Here is a 15,992-nt window from a genome sequence, read left to right as displayed (position 1 = left end):
TTATAACTAAAAAATATATAAAAAATACGTTATCAATTTAGTATCTGAATTCATCTCCAAAAAACCCTGCTCTATACGATGCCCAATGAAGATTCCTGCTGTCCCGGGCTTCTAGTGCTGAAACACTGCGGAGTGGGTGTGCCTCGCCGAAAGTTCGCCCCTAGCTAGGCACGCGGCTGTTCTCCTCAGTGGGACACAGAACTGGCAACACCGGATGAACACGTGATCCCGCCAGCGCACCCCTTCCACCCTTCAGCCCACTCGCTGCCACGGTCATATCTCTGTCTGCGATCTCTCGCTCTCACTAGCTGGTGACCATGATTCACAACCGCGACCTTGAAGCTTGCCCTTAAAACGAAATGTATAGCACTATATGAGAGTATGGTGAACATAGAGAAATAACACACAATTGCTGTTTGTATGTATATGAGCCTTTGTCCTATAAAAAAATTTTCATTTGAAAAAACAAATATTTAGGTCATTAATTGAGATAAAAACTATCCTACCCCTCAAGTTGGACTAAGTTACGTATATGTGCAAAATTTCATTAAAATCGGTTAAGTAGTTTCGGAGATTAGCGTGGACCAACATCGTGACACGGGATTTTTATGTTTAAAGATATATCAATAAAAATATACAGCATTTCAGCTACCTATATATTTATATTCAAAATCACATCGACTAAAATTATGTTATTTAAAAAATTCTGCTGTCTGAATATGCTTACTCATATCAGCCTCAAGGGCAATATAATATTTTATAGTTATTAAAAATCAAAATAACTATATAATTATGTAACTAAAGACCAGAATTTTCAAACAGCTTTCAATCGATCTTAAAAGTTCTATTTTAAATGTAGTGCAATAAAATGTTTTACAGAAAACTCATTTATTAAATTAACAAGTTATTGTCATCTTATTTTTCTGAGACATTTGCCCAAAATTTACTTACGTTCGCATGTGGAGCCATAAATATAATTTAATTAAGAACTACAACCATTTTCTTATTGCTTACATGAAATAACCTTTGGCAGACCACGGCCATCGCTGTTTTCAAACCACGTTATTGCGCACTGCTTCACAAGAAAAAGTCAGCTAGAACTCTGCCACATTAACAGAGGCAGCGCACTGGAAGTGTGACCCCACCCAATCAATATTTACAAGAACAATATAATATTAAGAAATAAACTTGACGCCGACCGCCAATGCTCCTCTATGTCGCATAGACCGCTATGCCTCATCAACGTCTCCTAGAAGCGTGTGCACCGAACGCGCCCGTGCGCGCAGTTAAGTGTAGTGCGTGCGTCGAGGCGATCGCCGTGCAACGAGTGCTGCGCCGGCGGAAGGATCCGGCCGGGTGTGGCATATCCTTCCGCCGCACTACAACAAATTGTTATAATTATGTTTTTCCACAGGATTTTATTAAACATTATTTTTTATTAATTAATAATTAAGTCTTTGCAAAATCATGTTTCAATGTGCGATTTGTCCCGAACCTGGCCGGTTCAGTTTCCCGCGAAATTCACACGTTTCCGCGGGAGGGCTGGCGGGGGAGGGGGGTCGTGCGCGGCGACACCTGCAGTATGCAGAGTCGTTCCGAGAATTCTCCGAGTGCGAGTGGAGTTTGAGTGGAGGAATTTTCATTGCACAGTCGAGAACGGAGTAAAAACGAAGTAATATCCGAATGAAACCGAGTAAAAACGAAGGAATGTTGGAGTGTACGCGCAACCACACTCCGAGGGCACTCCGAGGGCCCTCGGAGTGAAATATGGAAAAAAATTCAAGATGGCTGCGTTATTAGAACCAATTGTTGTGGAATTTCTTGATTTAATTGATGAAGTATTTCCAGAAAATGAAGAAAGAAACGTTGCCAGGGATCCACGTCGGTATTTGAGGGATTTTGAAAATTCACGAGAGTGGTTTAGTGACGTGCAGTTCAAACGACGATATCGTTTTACCAAGGATGTTGTTCGGCATCACATTCTGCCTTTGCTAGTGTTTGAAGAACCACGGAGTCGTCGAGGATTATTGCTACCGCCTTTCCTGCAGCTGCTAATTGCCTTGCGATTTTACGCAACAGGCAGTTTCCAGGTAAGCAGTAGAAATTATAGTTACTAACCAATACCTTTTGTTTACAATAATACCATCTCTCACTCTTTGCCTAGGTTAGCCTATTGTGCACTTCAGTATGTGGTGTTTAATTTGTGGTTTGCATAGGCACATATCGGTGCAATGTGAAATACTATTTACAGATGGTGACAGACGGTAGCGAGTCCACAGTTTCCCGAATGATCAGACGTATCTCTGTCGGTTTAGCGCAACATGCACGACATCTGATACGGTTTCCCACTGGCGATGAATTTCGATTGAACAAGCTACGATTTTAACACTTTCCCGGTGTTACAGGAGTGACTGCACCCACATTAAAATCAAGACCCCCGGCGGTGCTCGGGGAGAAGTATACAGGTACGTAGGTAAACATTGTTAAGGCATTTTGAAACATGTTTTGTGACAGACCTTAATATGATATGTGAACTGTGAGATAAATTGTAATAATTTGTCTAGTTTGTATTTATTTCAATATTTAATACAATATTCATGTTAGCACATAGTTCTTTCATGTAGCTTGATTGTAATGTATTTCAATTTGTCAAGAGAGTTTTCTTGAATCTGGTAATTCTAAAAGCCACCCTTTATTATGTAAAATTAAAATCCTCAAATTATTGTGTCAATTAACTGACATTTTTGTATTATCGAATTAAATTGATACCTTAAGTAGCTTTGAGTATTTTATAGCTTTTACAAGTTGTAAGGATGTGTGTATGATATTAAGAAAAAGGTCTGTTTTGCAAGGTTAGGTACATGTAAATAACCTGGAAATAGTTATTGGTTAGGTCACCTACATGGTAATTATTCCATATCACCTTACCAAGTTCATTCCTTGGCTCTGAATTCATCATGTGGTACATAATGCTGTTTTACTGTCAAAAGATCCTTGACATTAACCCTTATCCGGAGACGTGGGGTCTCCGTGACCCCAGCAAAACTTTAACTTGCTGCCATCTATGTGCAGTTCAAGGCACTTGCTTGTGGTACCATCTACCTTTCGCTTGGATATCACATAGTCTCCTCCTGCAGTGTCAGATTTGTTTACGCTGTCTGGCGCTAGATATCAGGTCGCAAAGATAACTTGGGGTCGTAGTGGCACCACGTCACCAGTTATGTTTCTATCTCAGAAGTGATAAAAAGGCTTCTAAACGAACATGTGTACTTGTGGGCGATCCAGATTATGACGAAACTATTTCTAAGTGGTTGAAAGATATTTTTAGAGACTTAAGTGATCAAAGTGTGTGTGGAAAAGCAATGTGTGATGATTGCAGAGCAAACAAATACTCTACTACAGAGTGACTTTTCGTACAAATTTCATTTTTTCAAACAATGTTCGGCTAATATATTTTATGTAAAAATTAAATTTTCAAAATATATAAGTATGCATGTGCTTTCTAGTTAGCTAGATTATATATTTTGTTGTGGTTTAAGCATTGGTTATGCAAGGAAAATATTTGGAGGGGAAAAAAGTAATTTCTTTTTTTGGGAAAATTTATCTGTTGTAGATTTTATGAAAAAGTCTTATTATTCATAGAAGTTTTCTAGATTTTGTTTTGTCACTATATCTATATTGAATAGCAAATACAACTTTTAGGCTACCATCTGCTTATTTTTTTTAAAAAAGCAATTATTACAAATAGGCATTTTTAGATTTATTTGAGCAAGCACCAATGGAAAAAAATTGTATTTTATAATTGGTAAATAATTATTTACTAATTTATTTTTTAATTTAATTAATAAGTATAAAAAATGCATTGAATAATTTTACATGAAACAAAAATAATTTTTAATCAGTTAACTTCTACAAAACATTTTGGGGTCTGAGGGGCACCACGTCACCAGATATGTCAAATATTTTCACGTCTCCGGCTAAGGGTTAAACCTAGAATTTTGCTATACAAACAAATTATGTCTCTGGTCTTGTGGAAATGCCTTTTTTGTGTGTGTTGATACGTACACACACACACACACACACACACATATATATGTAAAATAGATCATAATTAATTGTTACATGACAAGTGTTTTTTTTTGTCCATTACCTAGTGACATAGTAATTTAAAACAGCAAACTTCAATTATCTGAGGACCAATGTATACACATACAGGAACCTGCCATCAGGATCAAAGGAAAAACTTGGTTATGTGATACAGAACTTAAACCTCATACTATCCATTCTTTCTAATGTATAGCATTGTTAACATAGCTAACCAACTGTTCACTTGTATTCATGATTGGTTGACATGGCCAATGTAACCAACTCATCTCACAATTTACACTAATATTTGTGTAGGTTCATAAGGTGTAATAGAATGTTCTGAAAGTATGATTTTAAGGAAATGTAAATGTGAGGAAATATTTAAAAAAACAAAAAGTGGAATTGTAAGTTTTTTTTACTGAAAACAGACTGTTCTTCAGAATAACATCAAATTGTTGGTGGACAGGTGTGACATTTGCTCCAATCTTTGCTCAAGGAAGCATAATGTGCCTTACCCAAATTATTCCAGTAGTGGGAGTGGCACTTTCTGGTATATGTTTAGACTTTATACACATATATAAATAGCTGTCACAATTGTATGTACTACTAGTAACTAGAAAAACATGGTTAGTTTGAAACAATTTGTGTTTATGATATTCTTGAAATGTTCTCTAGCTTATTCGAAGATGGGCGTGTGCAGGGACTGCTGCTGGGAGACCCACAGTTGCCATACCTGTTCACGTACAGATGCAGAGCAGAGGTATGACATATTTCATAACAACACTAACAGCATTTTTATAGCTGCAAGTGTGATTAAATTAAATAATGTGAAAGACATATAATATATTGTTTGCAAATGTGTCATAACTGGACTAATCTCCATATACTAACTCTTAAAGCTCGCAACAAAATTTGTTGCTCCAACACCTTAGCTTTACTCATTTCTAAACTTCAACGTAATTGTTTTGGCAAAGTAAAATATGGTGCAAATAGACTCCAGCAAAGTTTTGTAGTGCAAACATCTATTATTGTAAAACCACCAAGCAAGGGAGAAACATTTTCTTCTACAGCCAGATCGTTATTGTTATGAACATATTTTCAATTATTGTTAATTTAATGTTACATTTTGGAAATTATATTAGATAGTTAATCTATACATACAAATATATGTTTACACACACACACACACACACACACATACACACATATATATATATATATGGTATTAATACATTCTTTGAAAGTTATTTGCACTAGGGAAGATTAATTTAAAACTTTTGTGACATTCGCCATTGCTGGTTTCAACTGTGATATTAAGGTTGTCTCTATTGATTACAGTGTGAATTAGCATGTTTTACATGTGTATAATGTACATATTATGTGTAGTAATGATACACATTAAGGTAATCACACAGGTACTCATGGCTCATGTTCGGACGAGGAATCTGGTGGAAAGGATGTTCAGTGTTTGGAAGCAGCGCTTTCCCTGCTTGCAGCTTGTTTTACGAAACAAGCTGCAGACAACAGCAGCTATCATTGTTGCCTGTGCCATTTGTCACAACATTGGTATCAGGCACAATGATTATGTGGAAGAAGCTGAGCTGCAAGTGAGAAGTGTTTTGTTATATATTATTAATTAGTATTGGCGACACCTGGGATTTCTTCCCTGTAACTTAGTGTATTATTTGCAAATGAAGTGCATAAAACAAATACTTGTTCAGTTTGTGAATTTCAATGATGTTTATTCCATATTACTTCCTCTTTGAAAATACAAATGTTTTTGTACCTATACATGTGATATATAAACAGCTATAAAATAGGAACACTGCACAAATATTTAAACAGGCAATGGCAATAAACATTGAAGCCAACTAGACATCTTGGCAGCCAAGGTCTACTGGCGAAATCCACCTGAAGAAATCTGCAAATGAGGGGCTCGACTGGTGCTACATTACAGAAGGCAAACCATAGCATGCCAGATGAAAAGCTTTTTGCTGTATTTTTCTGATGGTGTCTTCTGTTGTTTATACACAACTTGCGTGTGTATATGTGTGTATATGTGTGTGAGAGTGCGTGCGTGCAAGTGTGTGTAAAACAAACATGTTTTATAATTGAAACAAAGCTAAGGTAGAGACCATTTACACTATAGTAATGATAATGTACCTATAAACAATTATTGCCTGCATTGTAATATATTGATTGGTTTGTTACAGGCCAACAATGATGTGCCAATCCCACCAGTTCCTCTTCGACCTGGGCGCGCCTGGCCATCAGGAACGAGTTCATCATCCGGCATTTCAATTAGCTGTTTTGAAATGATTTTTACACACATTGTTTCATGTGGGTTTTTGAATTCAGTGACCATGATCGTACCGTTTAATATTAGGTTTGTTTGGCTGGAATGAATATTTTATGATTTTTGCACTCATTGTTATGGCTACTTATGAATAATTCAATGATATATCTTCATTTGTTGCTAAGCCATTCCATTGCATTTCCTTTAATCCTTCACATACCTACAGGCCCTGGCATTTTGTTTCCAACTTGTAAACAAATTTCAATTAAATTAAGAAATTTTACATGAACTTTCTAATAATGCAACCTTTTACAAATGTCTGAGTAAAGAAGTACATTTGTTTATATTTTTGCTTTTTGATTCTTTTGTATTTTAACTTGATGAAATAGGTAATGTTTTGTTAAAAGTATTATTGTGCAAACATATTTATGTTGTCTCAAGTTTAATTTTGTTCACTTACCTATGATATAGGATTGTATTGCAGGATATTATTTCATTTTACTTTTGTTTAGTTAAAATGGTTTATATATTAAGAAAGAAAAGTAATATAAAATATATTTGTTTAGTAACATTTAGATATACAGGTGTGGTGAAAATAGGTAGGAAACTGTGAATTCAACTATTATGCAAAATACATTGGGAATCAGTTGGTAAAAACTGGTTTCATGATTGAAATACTTTGATGTGTTGGGTAAGAAAGTTTCCAAATGGAACATTGAAAATTAGTTGATTGTTTTGCAGTTCCTGTTGCTGCCGCCAGTCGTGGCTCCACTCAAGTGCTCGGTGCTGCCCCTCAGCGGCAACGTGCAGTTGCTGTGTGTGCAGAGCAGTGACATCATCCTCGGTGGGCATGACCAGGAACATTCATACATGCAGGAATTACATCATATTGAAGATAATTTATTATTTAATGATTTCGCATGTTATTTAGACAAACACATTTCAGGGAAATTGTGGGCAAACTTTGCCTAAGCTTGTAGTAAGCACTCATGTGGTTTACCACTGAACTACCCTTGTTTGTTTAAAAAAAATAACAATATTCTTCTACAATGTTTTTTATTTTTGACAAGAAGGGTAAAGTTATGAAAATACAAAAGTACAGCTACAAATCTTTTAAATGCATTGCCAAAAGCAAAGATTTTACATTTTAAAATTTTCCTTGTTACAGTTGTTTTAATTGTTTAATAATCATGCATTAATACATAACAAGATAATATCAAGAAAATTGTTATGGAACCTATTGAACTATAACATTTTAATGTATATATATATAATTGATTGTGTAGTGTATGTTCTTTCTTGTGGCAACAATTTTTAAGTTGTTAATTTTATTCACGATCTTAGTATTTCAATACTATTAACACAAATCACAACATAGTACACAGTGTTAAAAGCCCTTCATAATTCTTGTACATTTCTGTCTGATGTTTCTCTGGAGACCTTTAGCCATCTGTTTGAGATCTGATATTGGCTGCTACTATATATGTATTTCATGTATTTATAATATGGTTACACAATACAAAATACTTTATGGTCAACTTTGCATGTTATTATTTATTTAAATTGTTACTTTTATTTAAATGCTCTGCCACACACATTAATTTATATTGCATGCCATATGTAATTTCCATCAGCTAAAACATTTCATGTACACATACATGTACATTACATACATATTTCACATACCGCTACTTTATGTTTATTACTTTCAGTATGCATCTGAAAATGTTCAATTTCTGTGAGTTGATGTTTTTGGATTTTGAATTACGGGATGTGGTATTAATGTGTGTTTCGTACCCCTTTGAGTAAACCTGACATGTTATTGTAACTCTTTCTGGCTCATACGTTTTGTGATTCAGCACACCCTGTTTTATAATAAATAAATAAATATATATATATATTTGTACATAAATAGTAAATACTTTTGTCTCTTATTAAGGGTCACTTCAAAGTCCTTTGATTTTCATAAGTGCTGTGGTCCAAGTGAAAAACATTTATGTATAACAAAACTGTCCAATTCATTGTTCATTTTGTTGACCGTTAAATTCAAAATGGCACATTTTGCTGTCTAACTTTGAACCTATTGAGTAAATGCAAGTGATGGTTTAAGTAAACACCAGGGCTACACATTTTAGATATACACTATGCTCATATTTTATGTGTGGTATCAGAGAATTCTGTACAATTGGGGTTAATCACTGAAATAACTAGGAACGAGATTTCACTTTGAAATTTGATAACACTAAAATATCAGTAGATACATTTAACGAAAACAAAATACATAAATGTACAAATGGATGGAAAAGTTAATTATGTTTCCCAAGTGAAGATTGACTTATTCGTCTCAATTTTCTCTTTATGGGTTTAATATTATTGCATGTATTTAACAATGCTCCATTCACCAACTTTACGTAAAGTGAAACATTATTGCCACTGGGTAGGTAAGTTGATGACTCATGAGAGTGTGATGAAAAATAATATATGAAAAAAAACTACGTCTGCTACGAATATGTTGCTGGGTTTTAATTACCATAGTTAATACAAACATGAAATTCTTAAACAACAATACAATTGTCTGCTTTGTATGAAATATATTACTTAATAATAATATACCTAACATTATTTGGCATGCAATTGACTCTTGAAAATCATACACCCAAATACAAAATAAAGGTTTAGTGTGAATTAGCAGCTGTAGTAGAGCATCGAGGCTGAAGAGTAGGAGCAACATCCTCACAAGAACTGTCTGAAGCTGGGTCTTCTGAAATATACAAAGAATGCAAATATGTTTAGTGAGGATGAGAAACAAAATATAATCATCTGCTTTGAGATTAATGTTTAACAAATTTGCCTCTAAATTAAGATGTTTATTGAGATATGCCAATTAGTATTCACCTTTATGGTTTGGGTTTGAAGATTCTATCACATAAATGTTATTTATTAAAAATTATACATCAGCCTATAATTTCTAAGTGCACGAATGAGATAGAATTCAACTAATGCATATAAATGTTCAGTCTGAATTGGGTGTAGTATTAATCAAATACATATGATTGAAACATTCATTATAAAGTGTAATTTTGTAACCAGACTTCAGATTGATGGTGTCAGTCATTCCTAATGTTGATAACTACTACGTTATGTACTATCCCTCCTTTTCCCCATTACTTGTACAATATTCTGTTTGTTATCACTTACGATAAGTGGCTTTTGCACAATCAACCAACACAAACTATTTTGCCATCTACCCTTAGCAATGTGTTAGTTCATCGGGGAGCATAATGATGATATGATGAGTTATTTTTGCACAATTGTTACAAAAATACAATTAATTGTAATTATTTTCTTCACAATACTGGAATTAGAATACCTACTTTCAATAGTCGTAAGCAATCTTTAATTTGTACGTTCAGTAAAACAAATGATCTATTATTCAGAATCACTAAAAATTACAATAAATATGTGAGGTTCTTTCCTGTATTAGATAGCACAATAAAATTAAAAAAACACAACTATACATAACTTAATTTTTTTTTGTGGTTAATAATTATATTGTTTCAAGTTAGTTTTTTTTTCCTGCATTATAAATTTGTAAAGAAATTATTTACTAATTGTTAAATGTTGTGTGTATTGTTTTTGTTTTGTTATAAAATATGTGGCATATTAATGTATTTATCCTGACCATTTACTTTTAGGAATGAAAAATTGTGTTCTGCAGGACAATCAAGCATCATTAGTACTCAAACCACCATTTTCTAATTTCTCAAATGTTTTCAGTCAGTACACTGGACATTTTGCTACTTTTGAATGAAGTATGAGAACAGACACAATACAATATTCAAATAGTTGCCTTGGGCAGAAGTCTGAGGGACTGGTGCAGTTGAAGTAGCAGGAGCTGGATCATGAGGCACATCTTCCACAGCAGTCTCCTCTGGGACAGTGATCTTTGCAGCAGCTGCCTCTTCCACCGCAACAGCATCACTGTCCCAGAGAAAACCAAGATTTTCCGTTAAGTGCACTGCTGCATCAAGTGCAGGCTTGCTGAGGATGAAATGTCCACTCCCTGTTCCCATTTTGTACCGGGATTCTGCAGCCAGCTCCTTCCTCCTCATCTTCATATTTTTAGTGCAACGAAGTGCGCTATAAAAGAATAAGCATAAATTCCTAAAATAGTGACTAAAGTTAAATATGCACTAGATATTTTAGTGTGTCCAACTTTCTTAATACTTAATTGTTAAAAGTTAAAGCTGAAATAATAACAAATAAATAAAAGTTTATTGAGTAAATGTTCAGTGTAATATCAAAGTTTATTCTTTCATCCAGATGGAATGATCTTGTACCGTATATATTGTATCTGTGGTACATTATGCTTGTTTTAATTTAGTACACTGAAGGAACCTGGACAAAACAAACTTGTAGCATTATGATGATAATAGTAAAATGCACATCAAGGAAATTATTCCCACAAGACCCCGAGATTGTTTGTGTGTGGCACCCAGGTTTTTGTTATCTTCAGGCTCTTTCAACACACTCAAGCATCGTGTAACACATGATCATGCCATCAAGATCAAGGAGTAAACTTGGATATGTGATATGGAATAATTACCCCGACACATGTTTAATTCAATTCAGTTGTGTACTAGCAAAATAATTGGTCACAGCTTGGGTTCATACATAATGATTGGTAAAATGATGAATTATCTAACGATTTTTATAATTTCAACTGGCATACATGTAGGAGTGTACGTTTTAACGCCAGTAGCAAGTAGCATACACATGTTGTTTGAAAAAAAGCAGTATTAATTTATAAACATACCTTTCTGTAGTGTGAAGTTAGGCCATTAGACAAAAATTATTTCAGATAGGTACTTTAGTTCTAACCAACGATAAAACTATTGATTAAAATTGCGTACAAACCTGGCGATATTTTATCATGCATCCTTATTGAACCTAAACTTTACCTTTAGCACGAATTCTTGCGCATTGAATTCCGTCGCAACTTGCTCCCAGGCTTTCTTTTTTGCTGTCACTGATGTGACATCGCTTCGCTTGTTTTCAAGGCATTTATGATTATGTACTAGCTTGCACAATATATCCTTTTCTTCAGTACTAAACTTTCTCATACCCATCGGGTCCATTTTTCAAAATTCAAAGAGTGAAGCGGGAAAACTCTATCGATGTTTCGGATGAAATCACCAACATAAAAAAGACAAAAATTACATTTACAAGGCGGTGAACATCGAGAGAAATATTTTTCCCCGTGGGCGTGTGGTAACAGTTCCACTCGGCTTCGAGGAACCTCCATTTGACGACTGCAACGCACGGAGAAATCTCGAGTAATATCATTCAATTCTATCTCGAACTCCACTCACACTCCACTCGCACTCGGAGAATTCTCGGAGTTTTGAGGCGGGACTCTGCAAGCCGCCCTTAGGCTGTCCAAAAAGTTCAAACAAAGTATTTTCCGAATGTTATTACTTTATTTATGGAAATGTTGCGGCGCGAGAAAATTACAAAAAAAAAAAAAATTCTCAAGCGCCTCAAAATTCCCAAAATTATTCAGTTTGCTGAAAATCAGCTATTCCAGGTGTTGATAGCCACCTTAGCTAACCAACTAAAAAGGTGCACGATTTTATGATAGTTTTAATGTAACTAATGGAAGCAACCATTCTCATGTAAACAGTGAAAGATTTAATTTGTTATTTCTATCTTCAGAAACCTCTGTCCAAACGATTCTGATATGCTATATTTTAATCAAATGTGTGCTATTTAAGGTGAGGTACGTCTCTATAGGGTTCGCAATTCGAGTCACCTTAAAAAAAGTCTTGAACTTGGCGATTTCGAAACATTGTCAGTGAATTTTGGTAATTCGACAGGGCTGTACATGGAGCAGAAACCTCTGTCAAAACGAATCTGATATGCTATATTTTACTCAAATGTGTGCTTTTTAAGGTGAGGTACGTCTCTATAGGGTACGCAATTCGAGTCACCTTAAAAAACGTCTTGAACCTGGCGATTTCGAAACATTGGTAGTGAATTTTGCTAATTTGACAGGGCTGTACATGGAGCAGAAACCTCTGTCAAAACCAATCTGAAATTCTATATTTTACTCAAATGTGTGCTAGTTAAGGTGAGGTACGTCTCTATGGGGTACGCAATTCCGGTCACCTTAAAAAACGTCTTGAACTTGGCGATTTCGAAACATTGGTAGAGAATATTGCTAATTTTATCTGACTGTATATGCAGCAGAAACCTCTGTCAAAACGAATCTGATATGCTATATTTTACTCAAATGTGTGTATTTTAAGGTGAGTTACTTCTCTATAGGGTACGTAATTCGAGTCACCTTAAATAACTTCTTGAACTTGCCGATTTCGACAATTTGGCAGTGATAATTGCTTGTACTAAACTGTTCTCTATATAGGGTGCAGTAAACTTTTTAAAACGTATTTTATATACCCCGTTCCTCCGGTTTTACAATTATATTAAATTTTTTTAAGTGTTTTTAATTATTTAATTTGTTTATAATAATTTTTTTTTGATAAATACATAATTACCATATAATTCCCTTATGTCCTTCTTGCACTGAAGCACGGGATCATTTTCGTTCGGTTTTATCGTGGTGTACTATAATTATGGTACGCGTTGGAAAACGAATCTGAGATTCGAATCTAACTTCACCTCAGTGCTGCAATTGGGTAGAGAAGTGCTCGGTGGCAAGCACTCTACCATGGGGCGGTAACACAATAGGAGGGGAGTGAACAATGTTGTTAGTCCTGTGCACACCAAGGAGCATTACTGTATATTAGCTCCATGGTGCACACTAGGGATGGGAAATATAGTTCTTTGGAAAGAACTAGTTCGTTCTGAACTAGTCACTTCAAAGACTAGTTCTTTAGGAACCGTTCTATTGAACTACATCGGTCGCGGACTGTATCGCGGTTTCCAATTAGTGATGGGCAGAACGGATCTTTTGACCGAATCGGTTCTTTTGGATCAGTTCCGTGAGATGATTCGTTCAGAACGATTCGTTCATCTCGGTCAATTCGTTCTTTTCTGTGTATGGGATCTGGCTCTTTTATCAGGTGTCGTAACTTGTTCATCCTTTAGAGTATTACGTACGTGTTTTTGTATTTGAATTTGAACATTGCTTTCCGTAGCCAGTGAATCACAGTTGCGTATATGAAACAAGATTATTTATATTTTATTACTTTTTAAGTTACAAATATTAATATATAGGCTATTTACACTCTAGTGACAGTAAAGTGTTTACATGTAGACCAATACATTTAGAGAAAAAAGACAAAAATTTAATACTACTGCAATTCAGTATGAAGAGAAACAAATGAAGTACATTAATTAACCCAAAAATGGTAAGTGTGAACATTTGTAGTTACTTTCCATATTTTTTAATTCATACGGTTTTTTTTTTTTTTTTTTTAGTTTTTTATTTCCAAATTTGTGTATGTGAATGTGAAAAAGCAATTTTAAACCACTACTTAACAGTTGACATTTTCAGGTATAGATACTTTTCATGTTACCCTATTTTATTTGATCAGTTATCGTTTGCTCTTGTGAACATGCGCACGCTGTGATTGCTAATTCTTCAGACTCCTGACGTCATGAATCATTTTACGAACGAATCAGACCGGGCGCGTGACCGGTTCTCTCATCTCGTTCTCTCGTTCTCTCCGCGTTTTCGTTCTTCCGAATCTTTCAAGGTACCGGCTCTCAAAGAGCCGGTTCTTTACATCGCGAACGAATCGCAAGATTTCGTTCTCTCAAAGATTCGTTCTTTTTGAACGAATCGTTAACGAACGACCCATCACTATTTCCAATGTTTAAACAAAATATTCCATACATGACACCAACACAATCGTTACAGACATTTTGTTTTATGGGCATTTCTTTTTCTATAAATAAAAGAGGCACACAGTAATCCGATGCTTGTAAACAATATCTCCCATTACAAATGAGCGACTATCATATTGTTTTTCTTTCACACACTTCTTACATTTTTGAATGTGTATTAATTTATTTTCTGCAAGTAAAGTACTTATTTTCACATGTGTACAAAACAAAATAATAGTATAGTGTTTTCTCATCTGTGACAACCTAAGCTGATTTTTTTCGTATTAGGTAAGTTTTATTATGTTTATTTAAATTTTAGTGTAGTTTTGTAATGTGTGGTCTATGTGTAATTAAAGTTTAATTTCAGATTGTATAGGCTATCTGAAATTTAACGTAATTACACTTATTTACGTGACACGTTTTTTAATGCCAATATGTAATGTAAATGTCTAAAGAATATTAGATAAAAATTAAGAGTTCACGATCGTCAAACGATACATCATTGCGCAAGAAAGAACTAAACGAAAATAATGACCGACAGCCTAACTACACAATTAAATAAACTTACTGTGTGAACTATCTATGTCTTTGAACTAGAAAGTTCAGTGTGTATATGTACTCCCTTTCTCTTCGGTCTTCGTAGTTTCTCTTCGGTCTTCGTAGTTCAGATCAGTACTTGGAACGGGAGTCTCTGCTTGCAACTGACGAAGCGAGACCAAATAAAGAACAAACGTAAGAGAGGGAAGAAAGCAAGAAAGAAAGACGTGGCATTTTGGGCGACAGTGGTATGATTTGGGGGGGGGGGGGGGGGGGGGGGTTGTTATCTTTCGCGCATGCGCAGTAAGGACCAAACAGAGTAGGAGACGAGAAACACGCAAAGAACGAAAGAACGATTGTTTTTGGTAACAGGGAACTAGTAGAGGTTGGTTGTTACAGCAATTTTCGGTTTCTGTTCCAACCTGATACTGATACAGTAATGTACCTAGTTACAAGTATCTGATAGTTTTGTATCAGAGCAGTAGCGGTCCCAGGAATAGAGGTCGTTTGTTACAGCAATTTTCGGTATCTGTTCCAACCTGATACTGATACAGTAATGACCTAGTTACAAGTATCCGATACTTTTGTATCAGAGCAGTAGCGGTCCCAGGATGAACTAGTCACCTAGGGATCTTTCGCGCATGCGCAGTAAGGACCAAACATAGTAGGAGAAGAGAAACACGCAAAGAACGAAAGAACGATTGTTTTTGGTGACAACGAACTAGTCACCTAGTTCGCTCGTCAGAACAGTTCCAAATGAACTGGTAGTTCGCGAACTACCCATCCCTAGTGCACACCCGCCAGAGTGCAGTTGCTGTAGTTACCATTTGTGTTTTTGGGGAAGCCTACATTTCACAAAGGGTTGAGGACCAAAACGTACATGCCCGAAGACTTCACCTTCGGCCAACTTCGTGACTTTGTTTTTATTTTCATAAGAGCACGACCATGGTGGATATCAAAAACACTTATTAATAATAATTGTGAGGTTAAGTGTTTAATTCATAGAAAGAAAGTGCATATTTAGTAATAATCTTAAGATTATTATTCACTGTTATATTACAAGTATTCGTTATGTTCAGGATCTTTCAACGCACTAAATTAAAACAGCAAGCATCATGTACCTCGGGATCAAGTGAAAAACTTGGATATGAGATACTGAACTTTAACTAACTTTCAGATTTGCGTGTAAATTAAGAGATATGTATCATCATTTAGTTCATAT

At 35.1% G+C, this 15,992-nt stretch overlaps 1 long non-coding RNA gene across 1 annotated transcript; it reads left to right on the top strand.

Moving 5' to 3' along the window:
• The first annotated feature begins 1,559 nt into the window (after positions 1-1,559).
• LOC134539575 (uncharacterized) lies at positions 1,560-14,556 on the top strand. Its single transcript, XR_010076332.1, has 4 exons — positions 1,560-2,090; positions 2,252-2,465; positions 4,762-4,846; positions 6,300-14,556. It is a non-coding gene; the product is annotated as an uncharacterized LOC134539575 (long non-coding RNA).
• The last annotated feature ends 1,436 nt before the right edge of the window (positions 14,557-15,992 follow it).

This window comes from Bacillus rossius, chromosome 15, assembly GCF_032445375.1.
Source record: "Bacillus rossius redtenbacheri isolate Brsri chromosome 15, Brsri_v3, whole genome shotgun sequence".
NCBI classification, from domain to species: Eukaryota; Metazoa; Arthropoda; class Insecta; order Phasmatodea; family Bacillidae; genus Bacillus; species Bacillus rossius.
This window is presented reverse-complemented; position numbering and strand designations above follow the sequence as displayed.